This window comes from Octopus sinensis, linkage group LG11 (genome assembly GCF_006345805.1).
Source record: "Octopus sinensis linkage group LG11, ASM634580v1, whole genome shotgun sequence".
Classification (NCBI taxonomy): domain Eukaryota; kingdom Metazoa; phylum Mollusca; class Cephalopoda; order Octopoda; family Octopodidae; genus Octopus; species Octopus sinensis.
In genome coordinates this window covers 72087090-72107884 of record NC_043007.1, presented here as the reverse complement: position 1 = coordinate 72107884, position 20795 = coordinate 72087090, and the positions used below count along the sequence as shown (strand labels likewise).

Genomic DNA, 20795 nt, shown 5'->3' with positions numbered 1-20795 from the left:
GTGTCTTCTGCTATAGCCCCGGGCCGACCAATGCCTTGTGAGTGGATTTGGTAGACGGAAACTGAAAGAAGCCTGTCGTATATATATATATATATACTATATATATATTGATGGTGTGTGTATGTGTTTGTGCGTCTGTGTTTGTTCCCCTAGCATTGCTTGACAACCGATGAATAAGTACTGGGCTTACAAAGAATAAAATCCCGGGGTCGATTTGCTCGACTAAAGGCGGTGCTCCAGCATGGCCGCAGTCAAATGACTGAAACAAGTAAAAAGAGTAAAAGAGTAAAGAGTATATGTGAATATATACATACATACATACATACATACATATATACATACATACATACATATACATACATACACACACACACACACACACATATATATATATATATGCTTATATATATATATATATATATATATATGCTTATGGGTACAGGACGTCGCAAAACGTAAGCATGAAATACGAAAGCAACATGTAATACAAGGACAATCTTTTGTATGCGAATAACGAAAGAAACAAATGGGAAACAAGACATAAACAAACAACCCTTCATCAGTTGTCGGTCTTCCATCTACTCCTCATTTCGAGCAGTTAACGGCAATTGCTCGAAATGAGGAGTAAATGAACAGCCGACAAATGATGAAGGGTCGTTTTTACTTGTCTTGTTTTCCATTTGTTTCTCTCGTTGTTCGCATACAAAAAACTTTGTCTTCGTATATCGTATTGTTTATGTTTTGTGACGTCCTGTACTCATATATGCGTATATACATATATATATATGTATTTACATATATGTATATATATATATTATTTATATTATTATTATCATTTTATAGTACTAGTAATTATTCTATCGGACACTTTTGCCGAACCGCTAAGTCACGGGGACGTAAACTCACCAACAAAGGTTGTCAAGCGATGATGAGAGAACAAACACAGACAAACAAATATATATATATAATATATATATATATGTGTGTATATATATAAATATGTGTGTGTGTGTGTGTGTGTGTGTACGACGGTCCTCTTTCTGTTTCCATATATATATAATATATACATTGGGTCACCACACAAATAATACAGTTATTTTATACTTCTTTTAATTTTCAAAATTAAGATAAAGTTTTTTTTTGCTCTAAAATATACTCTCCATTTTCTTCAACGCTCTTCCATTTACCTGATAGACTTTCAAGGCCCTTCTTCCAAAATTCACTTGTCCGTGACAAAAGTACTGACCTCGTGTACAGAATTCAATTTTTTTCCGTCCAAATGATTTGGAAGACTGCGGAATATATGATAATCAGATGGAGCAAAGTCCGACGAATATGGTGGGTGTGGCATCGTTTCCCATTCAAACTACGCCAATCGTTGACACTGGCTTACGGTTGTTGTCCGATCCCCATATACTGCATTAATATTCCCCGCACTTTCCTTTCCGTTGTTGCCTTTATTGAACACATAAAAGCAAAATATGCCGAATATGCTTCTTTGTCACTTCCATTATAACTTTCCCAAAATAAGTGTTAAAATCGAACTATACACTCTTCAAAACTTGCACTAAGAATAAGGACAAGGTAAAACTACTACCTGCTTTTATAGCAAGATGATACAGGTAGTTAATCCCGACCCCACCCGACTTTTAGTTCATGCAATTGAAATAAACGCATTATTTATGGGATGATCCAATATATATGTATACACACACACACACACACACACATACATACATACACACACACACACACACACACACACACACATATATATATATATACATATATAATAGTCGATGAGAATGCATCGTAGCTCTTAGCTCCGGCATTTGAAACTCTGAATCCTATTATGACTACTTACTGATTGTCCTATATATATATATATATAGATATATAGATATTATATATATAACATATATATATATATATATATATATATATTTATTTATATATATATATATATATATATATATATATATATATATATATATATATATATATATAATTATATATTATATATAATATATATATTTACGTAGGGTTGTTTCGACCTGCTAGGAAAAGCAATAAATGTCGTAAAAATTTTAGAAACAGACAGGACATTGAATAATACAATCCTGGATAACGCTTGCTTGAAAACAAGAAACAATGATCTCTATCTTATTCTAGGTCTGCTTGACTAGAGTCTCAACATCAACATGTACCACGAGTGAATTGAAAATACCTCAGTCGCGAATCGAATCTCAGTTTATCTGCAACTTAACACCACCCTTCTCTACTGACATTAAGTAGATGTAGCATAAGATGGTGTTAAGTAGATAAGGTATATCATATACTATATGGATATATCACCTTATAACATAACGAAAACCCCCCTTTTTTTAAAACTATGCTGTATCCATGTATTATGAATTTAGATTGGTGGAAGATTTAAAATAGGTCTTCTTGAAGTTATATTTCATGAACCCAAGGGGACGGATATTATCTTAGATCAGTTTCAACAATTCTGATGGTTTTGTTGTTAGAGTCACTTCTCAACTTAGCATTAATTTCATTCTTGGACAAAAGAGATATAAGTTAACGAAGTAAAAACAGTTCAGACTTCAGCTTAAGTCAGTAAACTATAGCCTAATGCATGTTAGTCATGTTAGGAGAAAGGACGATGAAATTTCAAATCTAACATAGTAGATCGTTATGTGAGATGTTATCCAGATATTTTAGGTCAACTCTAGAGGGTCTGCCTTTTGAAAGAAGCACCAGAGATACCATTAATATTAGTATTTAGACATGGAACAGATCAGATAGCCGAGCTGCTGCTGCTGTTGCCGCTGGATTTACATGACATTCAGTCAAAGATGCATGCGTTGTTTGTTTAGGGTGAGAAAATAAAAGAGTTGGTCGCCGCCAACGAAAGCCGATAGTTTACAAATGATTTATGATGGACTGTTCCTAAGGCCTTTGTAGAGTTTTAGCTGAGGAAACGCGCACTCTTGCTCTCTCGCTCTTTCTTTCTCTCTCCTCCACCCTCTCTCTCTCCTCCACCCTCTCTCTCTCCTCCACCCTCTCTCTCTCTTCCACCCTCTCTCTCTCCTCCACCCTCTCTCTCTCCTCCCTCTCTCTCTTCCATTCTCTTCTTTCTCTCCTCTTTCTCTCTCACTTTCTCGCTCTCTCTCTCTGTCGCTCTCTCTTTCTCTCTTATGGCATTGCCATCGGACAACATTCGGGTGCGCGTGAGAGTACTGTATGTATGTGCGTGTCTTTCTAAGTATCTATAATATCATCACGTTGATACAGGTGTGTCTGTTTTATATATATATATATATATATATATATGGAGATAGAGGGAGGGATACATACTTGCGTACATACATACAGGCATACATACACACATACATACATACATACATACATACATACATACATACAAACAAAATACCCTGTTATTGATGTTGAAATTCCAATGAAGGTTAGAAACCCGTTCTTTCTCTATTGGCAAGAAATCTTGAAATAAACGGAATAATGACATACATACATATGTATATATATATATATATATATATATATATATATATATATACATACACATACATACACACACACACATACGCACACAAACACACTCGTAAATACAGTTGCACATATATATGTGCGCGCGAGTGCTTGTGTGTACGCGCAGGAGTGTATATATGGAAAAGTACTTCTATTAAAGCTGAAGACTGTTTTCCATTGAAGATTTTCCTATGACCTGTCTAACATTTTGGATTCTTTATGCATATTATTCCCTGAGTTAACGATTGCAAATGCCGTCAACTTCTGCTTCTTCGATTACTATCGCAAACAGCAGTAGCTTTCTTCAACCGAATACACGTCGTTGATTGGTTGAAATTACCCAAATACGACAACTTTAACACGAAATAACTTCTAAAATAGGAAATTTTGTCAAAAACATTCAGAGTAAACCGAGTTCTATGTAACAAATTCTACCAGTATTCGAAGTTTTAAACTGTTTAGTTTTGAAAAATTAATTAAAAAATCTGGATTACTCAATATTTTCCCGAAGAGTACCTTTTGGTGGTGGGGGGGATGATTGACAGCGACTTCGAAGTTTCGGTTTTACGAGCTGTTACCAGAGTCTCTCAAGACAACTGGTAAACCGAGATTTCAAAGTTATCAACAAACTTACCCTTGTAGAAATGAATATGTGTGTGTGTGTGTGTGTTTATATACAATCTTGCTGATATATTAAAATAATTAAGAAGTAATGAGAGTCTACAGCAAGATTGTGTTTTCTTTTTATCTGTTACTACTAATCTGCCTTGCTGACAATTTCAACATAGTTTAAATATTTTTTTTTTTGTTTTTTCTTGCAGTAATCCTACCGATCTTATCAGGACGGATTACTTATCAATTTCGGAAACAAACACCATGTTATAATCAGGCCACCGAAGCTCTCTCACAGTAAGTATAAAAATATTCCTTCTCAAGCTACGCCCTAATAACTTCTTTTAAAAACTTACTTTAGTTTCTCACCTTTACACACAAACGCACGCACTAACATTCGCGCGCGCGCGGACACATATTTACATATACGCATAAATATCTATACATTTGTAAACAGTTGTATCTATCAATGTACTAGCATATATATATATATATATATATATATATTATATATATATATATACACACACACACATATACATACATACATACATACATACATACATACATACATACATACATACATACATACATACATACATTTATATGCATATACACAGTTATACAGACATACATGAAATATTTTATCTTTTACTTGTCTCTGTCATTATACTGCGGCCATGCTGGGCACTGCCCGAATTTTAGTTGAACGAATTGCTCCAGAGCTTATTATTTTTTAAAAATATTCCTGGTGCTTATTCTATTGGTCTCTTTTGATAATTTACGGGGATGTAAACACACCAACACCGGTTGTCAAGCGATGTAGGGGACAACCCAATATATATATATATATATATATATAATTGTAAGGTCTGAGGGTCTAGGTGATGGAAGTTAGTAAGCTTCGAGCAGTCCGTGGTAGGTATAAAAACAACTTTCCGGAACCATAATAGTTTATTGGCGCGTGTGTATGTATATATATATATATATATATATATATATATATATATATATATATATATGTATATACATGTATATACATTTATATGCACAGGCACATTTACACAGATATATGTAAATAAGATGTTGATTTAAAAAAAAAAAAACAGAAACTTGTTCTGAAAAGATGGTAACCACTTGATATGAAAATAATTATGATAAAATATGTTGCCCTTGCATTACCTCCAGTTTATTATTGTTATTTCTTTATACGAGAAAATATTTCTGATTTAGCAGCTGTACTACTTTTGCAGTCACCAAATGTGCCAAAATTATTGCCCAACAAATAAATACTGTAGAACACATCAAAGATGATCCAAGCATCAGAAAACACCTGTTAATTCGTAAACCTTCATTTAGTCGACTCAATGATAGGATTTTTTGCAGTGGGGCTAGTTAGAAAAAGCAGACAAAAATTACTGTAAAATACATTAGGAAATATAGTCCTAAAAACGTATGGTTGTAACATGGTTAGTCGTAAGTCTGCCTAGAGTTAAACAACAACGACTCGCACTCACTTGTAATCTATATCATAGGATGCAAGTGAAGCCGCAAGTGTTGTGACAGAAATTTCCTTCTAACGCTAGCTGTCTTTCACTCACTCCCAGCTGTTAGATGACCGTTGACTTCATTGAGATCATTTGCCCTTTGGCAGACATGGTTTGCCGACTTGCAGGTTACCGAACGAAAACCGCTCTCCTTACTAAGCAGACTTAGTAGGGTTACCATTTTAGTTGCTTGAGCCCAACCACATGACAGGTTGACCTGGGTTACATATTACCAGCAGCACTAAGGACTAAGGACCTAACAGGGCTTTCATAGAGATAGATAGATAGATACATACATACATACATACATACATACATACATACATACATACATACATACATACATGCTTACAGACAGAAAGACAGACAGACGCATGTTCATACTTGCATACTCTCATATATACACGCATGCATATAAAGGTATATTTTTAAGCAATTCGCAAATTGACAAGTCATTTCGAAATGTAAACAAAAATATTATTCCAAAGTTTACGAAAGAGGAGTTTGAAAGGAATAACCAATTTACAATTATCTTTACATGTATCTTTCTTTTTTATTACAAATGTCTCATTTTCTACAATACCACCTTCGTAAATTAACACCAGGTTTTTGAGAAATGAAAACAGAAATCTATGATAATGGTGTTTAATAACAAGCATTTAAGCATTTACTTATTCGTTTATTTTCGTACGTACCTGGTTTCATTTTTATTTCTTTTTCGATCCTCCAGTTATATATTCTTAAAGCAAAAGATTATTATATTGTTAATGCTTTTTCCCCCACCTAAAACAGCCATCAACGTATTCTTTGTGCGCGTATGTATGTGCGCGCTCGTGTGTGTGTGTGTGTGTGAGAGAGAGAGAGAGTGTGTGAGAGAGAGAGAGAGAGAGAGAGAGAGAGAGAGAGAGAGAGAGAGAGAGAGAGAGAGATTGAATGTAGGTGAACAGACACGAATATATACACATACACATACATTTACACTTATGAATACATCATAAAAGAGAACATATGAATTCTGGCCAAAGTTTGCAAATTTCTCATATTTTGACTGTTTATATTTCTATGCAATTTTTCTTTTTTCTTATCGAGAACATGTCTAGAGCATCTCCTATTGAATTACAGAAATGTCTCGTAATATTAATATTCTTTAAGTATATTATGATGTATTCCAGGAGCCTCTTGCAATGTGCTTTATTTTTTGTTTTAAATACAGACACACAAACGCACATGCAAATAAGACATGCGCCCTCACATCGAAATACTTCATATAAATTGCTGGCTATATGAACATTTTAGAAATATCTCATAACAGCTATACAGAAATATCTTGAAATATATTCTCAAAACATTTCTTAACATCATAATTTCCCGAAAACCTGTAATATTAACGTTTGCCTGCAAAAACTTACTATTCAATCTTGTAATCTCAATAAATAAATGCATTTATTACGAAAACCTCTTTTTTGCATTTTACTGCAAATATTGATTTCAAATTTCGGCACAAGGTCTGCAATTTTGAGAGAGGTAGGTCGATTACACCGACCCCAGTACGCAAATGGCACTTATTTTATCGACCTCAAAAGGATGAAAGGGCAAAGTCGACCTTGGCGGAATCTGAACTCAGAATGTAAAGACGGACGAAATACCGCTAAGCATTTTACCCAGCGTGCTAACGATTCTGCCAACTCACCGCCTTTTTTACTGCAAATATTTTAAAAAAATAACTCTACAATTTCTGTGCCAGAATGGTTTGTAATAAGTGGGCAAATACTAACAAATCCCATATCAGAAATATATATAAAATATCACAACCCTTCTAGTGTGGTTATATCTTATCTACTTTCTGTCTGACATTGCAATATAAAGTGCAGAGAAATATGCGCCATTTTTTCTGAATAAATTACGTTGAATATTAAGTAGATTTAAGGCAGTCGGCTGGCAGAATCGTTAGCATTGCTGGGCAAAATGCTTAGCGGCATTTTGTCCGACTTTACGTTCTGAATCCAAATTCTCCCGGGACTGACTTTACTTTTCATTCTTTTCGGGAGTCGATAAAACAAGTATCAGTTGAACACTAGAGTTGATGTAATCGAACAGCCCCCTCCCTGAAATAGCTGGCCTTGTGTCTAAATTTGAATCCACTATTAAGTAGATTTAATAAGACGCAATCTACTATTATTATACCTTCTGTTTGCAAATTCATTTATGTTTCACTTACTATATAATTTTACTGGCACCCCGTCGGTTACGACGATGAGTGTTCCAGATCATCACTCTACTGGCACGCGTACCCTTAACATATTTCTCAGGGAGATTCAGCGTCACACAGAATGTGACAAGGCGACCCCTTAGAATTACATGCACTGCTAATTTTTGCCAACTGAATGAACTGAAGCAACGTGAAATAAAGTGTCTTGCTCAAAGACAAAACGTGTGTGAGTGTATCTGTGTGTGTGCATGTTTGTGTGTGTGTGTGTGTGTGTGTGTGTGTGTGTGTGTGTGTGTGTGTTTGTGTGTCTACGTATGATATGTTATACATGTGTCGTATACCATGTATAGTACATATTTATATATGTAAGTCAGTGGCGTTTCCTGCATAATTGCAAGGCATGCAATGCATGCTATGTATGCCTAAATTACACAAATGAAATCAGATTTTAATATAAATCTTTATTTTTTATGAACTTTGCTGGAAAAACAATGTGTGTGTATATGTGTGTGTGTGCGTGTGTGTGTGTGTGTGCGTGTGCGTGTGTGTGCGCGTGTGCGTGTGTGTGTGTGTGTTACGTGTATCCTATTTCAACTATATATCCCTTTGAGTTCTAAAATTACCAAGAATCACACCTGATGGGTGTACGTAAGTTTCTTTGTATAAACGTTCTCTTCAGTTTCTAATTATTTAAAATCTTCCACTGAGGAACGAATGGTTTTTGACAAAAGTACAAAGCTCCGTCGTAGGAATGTAAATAAAAAACAAATTCACATTTAAATTTCAGAAAAGTCTTTCATAAATTTACTGTTCCACTTAACAGATTGTATTTGTAATGCGTGAATAAGCTGGTTGACCACTCACAAAACCAAGTGCACCAATTGTCATTGGTGTAAACGTGAATTTCATAATCTTGGTACAGAAGATGGAGGTTTCGCACCAGTTGTCCGTAGTTATCCTCTTTCTCTTTGATTTTCAAAGAGTATTCACATCAACAGGACAGCTGATTTCTATGACGGTACAAAATTCCTCGTCTGCCTCAAAGAACAATATCCGGCGTGTTATGTTTACATGCAGCAGATATTTTGATGAGGATGTCCCACCAGTTTTCTTTGTGTTGATGTTTGTATATGTAATCAATAACAAGGGGTATTCTCCATGTTTATTATACAATTTTTTAAATTTCGAATGGCATTGTATATTATTTTTGCGACAATGACGTATCGCATAGGCAGGTAGAACTTGATGACATTTTGGAGCAGCTGTTAATTATATGTGTGATGTCTTCCACAGAAATATGATATAATCTACATTTTCGGTTGTCTCTTGATGCTCCAAGGGCTTCAATATATCTTTTGTGTACTTGGCATTTCGTAGCAATCTCTTGTTTTGGGATTGCAAATGCATAACCTTCGAAGTGTTGATGTGATGTAGTAGTCACGAGTCCAAGAAAGATTGCATATTACGTCGCTACTGCTGTCTTCTTCATGTCTTCGGGAAACATACCCATGCACAGATTCTTTTTGGTATGCTGAGCGTTTCAGGTCTTCTTTGAGTGTTTTGGGGGTTGTATGGGAAATCACCTGGAAGAGAGTGCTTTCTGAAGAGTTCACTACCGATGTATGTATGTATGCATGCATGCATGCATGTATGTATGTATGTATGTATGTATGTATGTATGTATGTATGTATGTATGTATGTGTATGTATATAACCTATCTACTTTAATACTGAATTTACGCTTTTCGTTGTCTATAAATATTTATACATGTTGAATGTGTATATGTGCACAATCTCACAAGTTTGCGCGTATATTGTCTTATAAGAAAAGGTAAGCATAAATGTAAAATTAGGTGTTCAATTAGGTATTACATTAACTTGCTGAGTTCTATGAGAAGCGTGGAGTGTGCGAAATGTACGGATCGTTTAAGGTGGTCACTTATACACGTGTGTGTCCTGTACTTGAAGGTGTATTAGGTTTAAGGAAAAGAGATTACTAATTGCAGCGTGGAAGGTGTTTGTAAGCCATTTAAGAAACACACAAAAGCCGTTCGATTCACTTCAACATTTAAGTTTAATTTGTCAAAATATTTTCGTCGCTATATGACCGCGACCTGTTCACTGACAAAAAGATGCAGCACGGATTTTTGTCAGTGAAGAGGTCGAGGTCTTATAGCGACGAAAATATTTTGACAAATTAAACTTAAATATTGAAGTGAATCGAACGGCTTTTGTGTGTTTCTTAAATGGCTTACAAACACCTTCCACGCTGCAATTGTTTTCGTTCCAGCACACGATCTCAGATCAAATCACTTGCTATGCAAGTACATCTCCGAGATTACTAATTTGGGTTTCACAAAAGGCGCCTTCAGACCTGCGCTACGTCAGTGATAGAATCTGCAAGATGGAGCAATACCCATGGCCTTCACTGTTCTTCACAGGCCGATGAGAATGATAGCATGAATATTCCTCTTGCAGGAAAGATATGAAGTGGTGGGGAATTCCAGTAAGTGAATGACTCAGGGAAAGGACTGGACTTTCGAGCCATACATATGCTTCTATTTCTATTTATTTATGCATTTGTGCGTATATGGATGTTTGTGCGCGCGCATGCACTCGTGCTTAAAGATAAGTATTTATGATCGTGCGTGCTTTATTTTAAAACTATCGACGTATGAGACCCGACTTTACCTTCATCTAGAACTCTTTTTGCGAATATACTTTCGTTTCTAAATATTAACTTGTTTATGAAATGTGTTTATGTGTTGAAAATTTTTAGCTTTATTTTTATTTTTGCTTCTGTATATAAATATTCATGTAGAATGCATTGGTATATATGTGTATGCTTGTATGTGTCTGCGTATACATGTACAATATATATATATATATATATATACCATTCAGAATGTGACCGCGTGTGTACCGTTGGCGATTTTTTTCCTCTGTCTTCCCTTCTCTGGATCTTTCCTTCTCCTATGTTTCTGACGAAGAGCTCCGCTCGAAACGTTAAATGCTCTTTCTTTCCTTCTTTCCTGAGCGTCCAATAATACTATATTTGTTCCACGTCTTCGCGTTGTTGTGTTTTTTTCTGGTTTCTTGTTTGGAATAACTATATATATATATATATATATATATATATATATATATATACAGCATGCACATTTCTATGCACGCATTAATAGACACGTAAGCAAAGAATTAACACGTAACCACACTTCGTATAGACGCGCACGCATGCGCACACGCACATGTGGGTATGTTTGTAGATATGCATGACGATTAAAGAGAGAGTGTGGGACTGACAGGATTTATACATTTATAGATATGGAGGCAGACAAAAATATAATGAATATACGTATATTCGAACAATGCTGAGCGGTATTTCGTATGCCGTTACGTTCTGAGTTCAAATTCCGCCGAGGTCAACTTTGCCTTTCAACCTTTCGGGGTCGATAAATTAAGTACCAGTCATGCACTGGAGTCGATGTAATCAACTTAATCCCTTTGTCTGTTCCTGTTTGTCCCCTCTATGTTTAGCCCCTTGTGGGCAATAAAGAAATATATTCGAACAAAGGTAGCGAGCTGGCAGAATCGTTGGTACGCCGGGAAAAATGCTTAGTAGCATTTGGTCTGTATTTACGTTATAAGTTCTGTTGTTCCGGTAAACATGGACCAAACCCACTTTCCCCTATGCAGGTCTTCATTAATTTTTTACACTAATTATTATTAAGCCTTAATTACTTTTGTTCTCATTATTACTATAGTCTCCATTAATGAATTTATTTTTTTCGTCTCGCCATCGGCACTTAACTATATGTTCTACATGCAGAAGGCTATGGGGAAACTTTTTAAATGTCACTGTGTATTATATAGTTTACACTCAAACAAACACACAGAGGGCAAATGCGTAGTGTGTGTGTGTGCGCGCGCGTGCACGTATATACACATATGCGTGTGTGTGTGTGCGTGTCGGTGTCTGTGTGTATGTGTGTGTGTGTATGTGTGTGTGTATGTATACATACATATATATACATATGTATATATATATATATTAATAAATAAAACATATGCATATATATAAACATATATGTACGTACCTACCTCTACATGTATATATACACGCATATATGAGTACAGGACACAAAAAAAACGTCGAACACAATGAGAAACGAAAACATAAACACAAACCCAAGGAACTGGACATTTTTCTTAAACAACAAAAGAATAGAGTACAGGACAAATAACACAAGAAAAAAAACCCTTCTTCAGTCGCCATGGTTTCATCTACTCTACGTTTCGAAGGTGAAGGCGAGACGTATCTTCGATAGAAACTTTCCTTCCTGCGAAAAGCAAATCAAATAAGATTTGAGATCTTTTTGCAGAGGGGTAAAAATGGTAACAAAAACAGGAAAGTAACGACAGTACAAAATATAAGCAGTAAAAGACAGGATAAGGGAAATGACAAGATAAGACAATGTGAAATAAAGAGTCTTGCTCAAGAACACAACACGCAGCCCGGTCCTGGAATCGAACTCACAATCTTACGATCGTAAGCTCGACACTCTAACCACTGAGCCATGCGCCTTCATTTCACACACACACACACACACACACACACACATATAAAATGTGACCGCGTGTGTACCGTTGGCGTTTTTTTTTCCTCTGTCTTCCCTACTCTGGATCTTTCCTTCTCCTATGTTTCCGACGAAGAGCTCCGCTTGAAACGTTAAACCCTCCTTCTTCCCTTCCTTCCTGAGCGTCCAATAATACTATATTTGTTCCACGCACGTCCTCGCGTTGTTGTTGTGTTCTCTTTTGTTTTTCAGTTTGTAACTATATATACATATATAGATTATATATGTAGTATGTATGGTATGTATGTATATATATATATATATATATATATATATAGTATGTATATATATATGTATGTATATATTATATATATATATATATATATATATATATATAATATATATATATATATATATATATATATATACTCACGTCACTCCATACGTTTATGTAGCTGCCAGCATCTCTCTGTTTATTCCTAAATTTAAAAAATAAAAATCTATTTGGAGTTTTATGCTTAGAGGTCTTCTGTGTGAATGTGTTTGTCTCTGTGGTCCTGCGTATGAATTTCACATCTCGTATATGTGTGTGTGTGTGTGTGTGTGTGTGTGTTTCTCCGTGAGCGCGCGTGTGTGTGTGAGTGATTACGTGTGCACCTGCCTCTATAAGTGTTTATATATTATGGTGTTATTTATAAACTCATGTATAAACACACTGAGACATGCGGGGAAACATTTCGGTATACAGAGTACGCGCGCTCGCACGTGAGTGTGAGTGTGCGTTTACATGTGTATATACATACATACATACATGTATGTATGTATGTATGTATGTATGTATGTATGTATGTATGCATGTATGTATGTATGCATGTATGTATGTATGTATGTATATATGTACGTATGTATGTATATCTATGTATCTATCTCTATGTATATATATATATATATATATATATATATCTATATATATATATATATATATATATATATATATATATATCTATATATATATTATGCTCTCAGAGTTGGTAAGTAGAATGGTTGACGCGTTGGATAAGAAAATCATTGTCATTTCGTAGGATATCACTATTCAACAGATGTGGGAATATTATTTCACAGACATTAAGATGTCACTATTATATTGTTATTTCACATTCAATACATTGATTCCAAAGGCAGCAGTTTCGAGCGAGGGGGTTAGGTCAATTACATCGACCCTAGTGTTCAAGTAGTACTTATTCTTTCGGCACCGCAAGTATAAAAGACAATCTTGACCTCGACGGAATTTGAACTCAGAACGTAAAAACAGACAAAATGCCGCTAAGCATTCTATCCGGCGTGCTAACGATTCTGCCAACTCACCACCATATTGTATTCCAATATATTACTATCGGACCATAGAAGACTTAACTCATCTAATGAATTTAGGCGGGTGTCAATATGTATAGTGACACGTGTTATAATCCTATACCGCTGGTTTCTACAAAATGCACTTAGCCACACTCATGTCATGTTTGCCACAAATATAATAAAATTACATTTTAAAAATCAAAAAATACAAATTAATGTTTTAAGTGTGTGGAGCAAAACGTCCCCCGTCCAATGAAAGGTGATGAGTTGTCAAACATTTAAACCAAATTTTCTCAAAACAACTTGTCCGACCGTCCCATAGGCCGCCTCTTTGAGAAACACTGATTTAACCTAAATTTGAGACACCGTGCATTTTTCTCGCGTACGTGTTGTATCGATCGTAACTGCTGATGTACTTGCGCGGACAAATGCACGTTCCCACGGCTTTATCGATCGCATTCTCACCTGGAATCGATTTTTGTAATTTTTTGAAGACTTATACGCGCCCTGATACCGTCAGTATCTACATATCAAATTTGAGCGCAATCGGATGGAGGATGCCCGAGATCCTAAAAGACACACACATAGACAAACAGAACGGATTTTATATAATAGATGTAAGGCGGTAAGCTGGTAGAACTGTTAGTAAGCTGGGAAAATGCTTAAAGGCATTTCGTCTGAGTTCAAATTCTGCCGAAATCGTCTTAAATTTATATATATATATATATATATATATATATATATCTTGACTTGTTTCAATTATTGGACTGCGGCCATCATGGGGTCCAACCTTGAAGAACATTAGTCAAACGAATCAACCCCAGTACTTTTTAAACCCTGATACTCATTCTATCGATCTCACCGAATCGTTAAGTTACGGGGACGTAAACTCGGCAACATCAAGCGATAGCGGAGAGCACAATCACACACACACACCCGCAAACACACACACACACACACACACACACACACACACTCGTACATTCATAATATGTATGTGTGTGTGTATGTGTGTAATGTATGTATGTATGTATGTATGTATGTATGTATGTATGTATGTATGTATGTATGTATACGACATGCCTCTTTCACTTTCCGTCTGCCAATTCCACTCACAAAGCTTTGGTCGGCCCGAGACTATAGTAGAAGATACTTGCCCAAGAAGCCAGTCAGTGGCACTTTGCAGTAGGGAAGCAAACCGTTTACCATGCAGCAATGTCTGCGCGCCTATATAAATAAATATATACGTGTGTGTGTGTTGTGTGTGTGTGTGTGTGTGTGTGTGTGTGCGTGCGTGCGCCTGTGTGTGTATTAAATGTATATTGATTGAATTGTCACGGTTGCCACAGCGTTGTGTTATTTCCTTTTACAACGAGTTATTGAAATCTAAGAAATATTTTTTGAAGTAAACAAGAAATCTGTACATCTGTTGTTTTCGGAGAATTTATGAAGAATTACAATTATTCTTAGTCATTAGAAGAGGCCATCAACTGTATTATTTTGCCGGGTAGCACCGGCAATTGTTGTACTTGGAAGTTTTTAAATGTTTCATCTTTTCTTACAGATATCAGTGTGAGTTATATTTTATTTTATGGCGAAGTTACTAGAAATGTATTTCATTTTGTTTTTTATGGCCTGGTTCTCTATCGCTTTCGACAAGTGTTCCTGTTGATTTGATCAACAGAACAGCCAGCTCGTGAAATTAACATGCAAGTGGCTGAGCACTCCACAAACATTCACACCCTTAACATCGTTCTCAAGGATTCAGCGTGACACGGAAAGGGGTAAGGCTTTTGCCAACTGAGTGGACTGTTAGAACGTGAAATAAAGTGCTTTCCTCCAGACATAACGTACCGCCAGTATTAGAACTCACGACCCGAACGATCTTAAGCCGAATACCAGCTGCCACTAAGCCACACGCTTTCATAAACATCAGCGTGAGTTATATTTGATAGTAAAGTTACTAGAAAGGTATTACAGTGACTGAGTTTTATTTTGTGAACGTAAAATCCAATCTATCTAGTTAGCAAGATAGATAGACTCTAGCTAACTAGATAGATAGATAGACTCTAGCTAACTAGATAGATAGATAGATAGATAGATAGATAGATAGATAGATAGATAGACAGACAGATAGAATGATAAATGCTAATTGATAAAGAATATGGGATAATATGAGAAGGTTAAAATTGCAACACTGCGTTGCTCTTTGAATTATGAACCTTTGAATGAGTAGATTCTGTTATTTGTAATATGGTTTAGATCAACTATCTTCAGAGGCAAAATTTGTAATGAAATTAATCTACCTGAGTCGCTTAATCAAATTTCATAAGGTCAGCCCTTTGCCTTAAGAAACCCTAGAGGTAGTAAATTAATCAAATCCCTGCTTAGAAGCCATCGGATAAACATACAAAAAATCTTCTTTACAAGATATATATATATATATATATATATATTATATATATATATATACACATATACACACACACATATACATACATATATCTCTGTGTGTACGAGACGAGAGAGAGGAGAGACAGAGCTAGTGTAGTATGTATGTGTATATTAATTTAGTTTTTATCAGTCGTTATATAAGTATCTCAATTTTTAGCCTACAAGATCTTATCTTCTCTACAGGATTGCTACATAAAACATGTCACACAAGTTCAGCTTGCCTCGAGTTAAATGATGAATGTATATTTATAAATATAGCTTTGCGTAAATAAATACATTAATGTATGTGTGACCGCCTGTCTGTGTGCGAATGTTTATGCGTTGTACACAAATATAGGTACTTGTATCAGTACAGTGGGACAATATACTGAATTGAATTAAGAAACACGCATAAAAATACATATATACATATAATATATACACACGTAGTATATATAAATTATAAAAATACCTACACGCATGCATACATATACATACACACACACACATAAACATATACATATATACATACGACGGACTTCTTTCAGCTTCTGTCTGCCAAATCCACTCACAAAGTGGACTGAACCCGGAACCATGATGTTGAGAAGCAAGGTTCTTACCACACGGCCACGCCTGCGCCTATCTATCTATCTATCTATCTATCTATCTATCTATCTATCTATCTATCTATCTATCTATCTATCTACACACACACACACACACACATATATATATATATATATATTGTCCGTTTAATTGAAAAATTCTATATGTGGCTGAAGATTGCTCGACATTACAAAACTGATGTAATACTTACATGTTTAATAAAATGAAGTAGCATGAAACAATTGTACTATACTACTTGGATATCCTTGTCGCTTATATATATATATATATAATATATATATATATATATATATATATATATATATATATAGTCCCGTGGAACCCACGGGACTATCACTCAGACGTAGATGCACACTGCATCGACAACAGATTGCATTCCCAGAATATAGAATGATACCTTTTAGTGAGCACATTGAGAAATGCGCAAAGCAACTACTACCAGAATTTTTAATCTTTCCATTTTACCAATGTGCTTTCGGATCATCAACACAAATTAGACTAAACGAGGAAACATTCTTCATTGAAAAGTACAAGCCCAGACTCAACCATCCGAACATACTGATACAGAGAAATTCACACCAAGGGAAAGGAAAAAAATTTTAAGCGATTATCTCCCTTACACCGGAAGAAATCACTCACTACCTTCCCTTATTTAGAACTTTCCTGTACATAAACATAACAATAACTCTATTCAACATAAACATAACGTCACAAGAAATTTGAAAAGCTACACGCGAAACCGGTCTTTCTTTTAAATTATGTCATTATAAGAGAAAAAAATTTTTTTTTTTAATTTTCTAATATTCTTCAGACATATTGACGCAAATATATATATTTTTTAACATTCAAGCCTTCTGTAGTTTTTTCACTCTTACTTTTTTCTATATATTCACCCACGTGCTTTCACAACCAACTTTCTTATCTAATATATATATATATTAATATATATATATATATTATATATATATATATATATATATATATATATATAATACACAACACACACACACACAACATAAACTTACTTTGAGTATGCGATCGGCTGAATACTTTGAGTGGGTATTCGATCGGCTGAACTATCCCCTCTTTGAATTATCGTTTAAGGGGCCAAACATTGCACAGGCGTGTGTTCTCTTAACATTATCTCAGACAGAATCCGCGTAATACACTGTAATACGAATACACCTTAGTGGAGAACCGACCGAAGCCCTATGACTAAAATCGGGTTGATGGGAATTGTATAGAAGCTCGTTGGTTCAAACTCGGCCACATGATGACTGTAAATTTCATAACAATTCTCTCATACAGCAGCTATTTCAAAAGTCAACATGGAATACTCTAAACAAACACTTCATCATAGAATCTTTGATAAACCTAGAAAACAAGTCTGTTGCCTGTTTTTTTTTCTTGTATTTTTTGTGGGGGAGGGGGTTCAGTTAAAGCATACCTTAGTCTCAGGCATACGGCGTACAGCGAGAGCAGCAATCTCCCATGCCAGAGTCTCGGGTTGATCAATACATTGTAAGACAAATTTGGTTGAAACTGTGCAGAAGCTTGCAATATGCGCGCACGCATGTGTACGGGCGTGCGTATATGTGCGATTGTGCGTGTGCGTTGTACTTACCTGTGTTTCCACTGACGTATATCTGTGATGGTTAGAAACACCGATGCGTAACACGTATCGCCAATGATTTAGGATCTAAGTCTTGAAATAAATCGAGTTCCACAGAGACTTCGTTGTTACTGATGCATTTATAAAGGCATTAAATCAGTGAACGGTCACTTAAAAACCTGGAACCCACAAAACTTATATTCCAAAACTGTGATATCAAATAAAGAATACAAGTATGGAATTCGGTACTAAGGCGATAGTATGTCTGCTATAAAAACGAACGACCATATCGAGAGTCATGGAATAAAACTACCACTAGGGTATGGAATTGGTGAAGTTTAAGAGGTGTAAATTCATGAATTGAATACTCTGAGGAGAGTTTGAATCAACAACAATAAACGCAAAGGAGGTGGGGAGAGGATTTTAGTTCGTTTTAATAGTGGACGAGTAAAATGTCTAACGTCTTGAACTCTCGTACATAAATAAAATAATAAAAAAAACAATTTTTTTTTATTCTAATCCGTTTGGTGAGCAAGAACTTAAAACTTTGAGCTTTCAGTTTCTCACGGTAATGAAATTGTTTGACATTCCACAAACTATCGTATGAGATAGTTAGAATGACAGACTTAAATATAACGTTAGTGCAAGAGATGAAAACGTAGACAGAGGGTAGCTATAAAACTGTTATTAAACGGAATATTCCAAACACACAACTTTATTGGTTCATGCCTAAATAGTTATTATTATTGTAAAATGACATTCGGACAGTTCCTCTGATCTTGTTTATTTTATAGAAATAATGGGATAAAGTAAGGAAATCCAATGTCTATGTTTTCTTTATGACCAAAAAGTCTAGAGAAGGGATTTAATACGCATTCAGAAAAGATTGAATAAGATAAATAAACTAGGTTTATATATTACAAATGCGGATGAATTATAACAGTATTATGCTGAGTTTGTTGCTAATAGAAGGGTAATTAGAGATATAAGAAAATAAACTACTTCGTGAACAGTTTGAAAGAAACTCTACAAGTTTAAGACAAAATCTGGTTCTGATTGTACAAAATACAGTAGCTGTTCCAAATCAAATCACTTTATACAAAATTTAAAGCAAAATGCGTTTATTATGTGAGAGATACTGACCAGTATAGACAGAAGACGTATGATTTTGTGACCAGTGGCTAAGCAATACCGTTCTTCACGGTTTACTAACGAATTAACTAATACTGCATGGACAAAGTGTGTGTAATCCAATCTTCAATACAATCTGTGCCAAATATGGATTTCATTCCGAAAAATAATAAGTACATGTAACAGGAAATAGAGTGAAAAACAAGCGAAGTAAATTATTCAAAATTTAAACTGGTTATTATGCGAGCAAATGGCACTGAAGAAATTATTTCTCAGCAAGTTGATTTCGCCTGCCTGTTTTGTTTCACTTTGATTGTGCTTGTGCAGAAGGGCATGAACATCACACATTCTCCCATACTCCGCTTTTCGTTTATGATTTTTTTTATATTGGTATCAAATTCTGGCAAAAGACCAGAAATTTCGAGGCAGGGAGTAAATCAATCACATCGACTGCAGTGTTCAACTAGTACTTATTTTATTGTTCCCCAAAAGGGATGAAAAGCAAAGTAGCCTCCGGTTGTATTTGAACTCAGAACGTATAGTCGGAAGAAATGCCACTAAGCATTTTCCGGTGCGGTAACGATTCTGCTAGCCTGCCGTCTTAATTAATGGCTTTCTATACTGAAAGTTATTTAACTCCACCTTGACACAAATCGATCGTAATTTCGACGTTTTTCAATCAATAGATTTGAGTAAATGAATAACATAAAGAAGTATAGTTAGAGTTGCGAACATAAATTCAATTTTCAACGTAATCGTCTATTGTGCTACACAGTATTAAACAAATAAACTCCCCCGACGCGAGAGGTGAACGCCTCAGATAATTTGTAATATTGCATTATCATTAAACTTCTACAACACTGATGTTAAAAAGATTCCACTTGCGAAGAGATGGCCATCTGCTTAAAACCTGTTAGCATAGTTTCTTTCTTGTCTACCTTTTCTTTTCTTTTGTTTAATGTTTCGGAAGAATTTAGAGTTGAAGGAAACTATGTAAAAAGGTTTTTGACAGCAACATCGAAATGAAAATATTTCTGACTCGACTGAAACTCTGGAACGATATCCAGTTTTCTTAATGGATCCATCAAATTAGTTGAGATACAATTTAGAACCTCAGTTCTTCAACTATAATGCAGTTGTAC

The 20795-nt window shown here is 35.2% G+C and overlaps 1 protein-coding gene across 4 annotated transcripts in view; it reads left to right on the top strand.

Moving 5' to 3' along the window:
- Window positions 1–20795, top strand: part of LOC115217374 (bone morphogenetic protein 2-like) — a 248443-nt gene that overhangs the window by 76061 nt on the left and 151587 nt on the right. For 2 of the 4 annotated variants that reach the window (XM_036507692.1, XM_036507694.1), the window contains exons 2-3: window positions 2814–2827; window positions 4374–4461. The gene's annotated coding sequence lies outside the window, so the exon portion shown is untranslated. The remainder of the gene's footprint in view (window positions 1–2813; window positions 2828–4373; window positions 4462–20795) is intronic. The other 2 variants (XM_036507693.1, XM_029787050.2) reach the window with 1 other exon arrangement.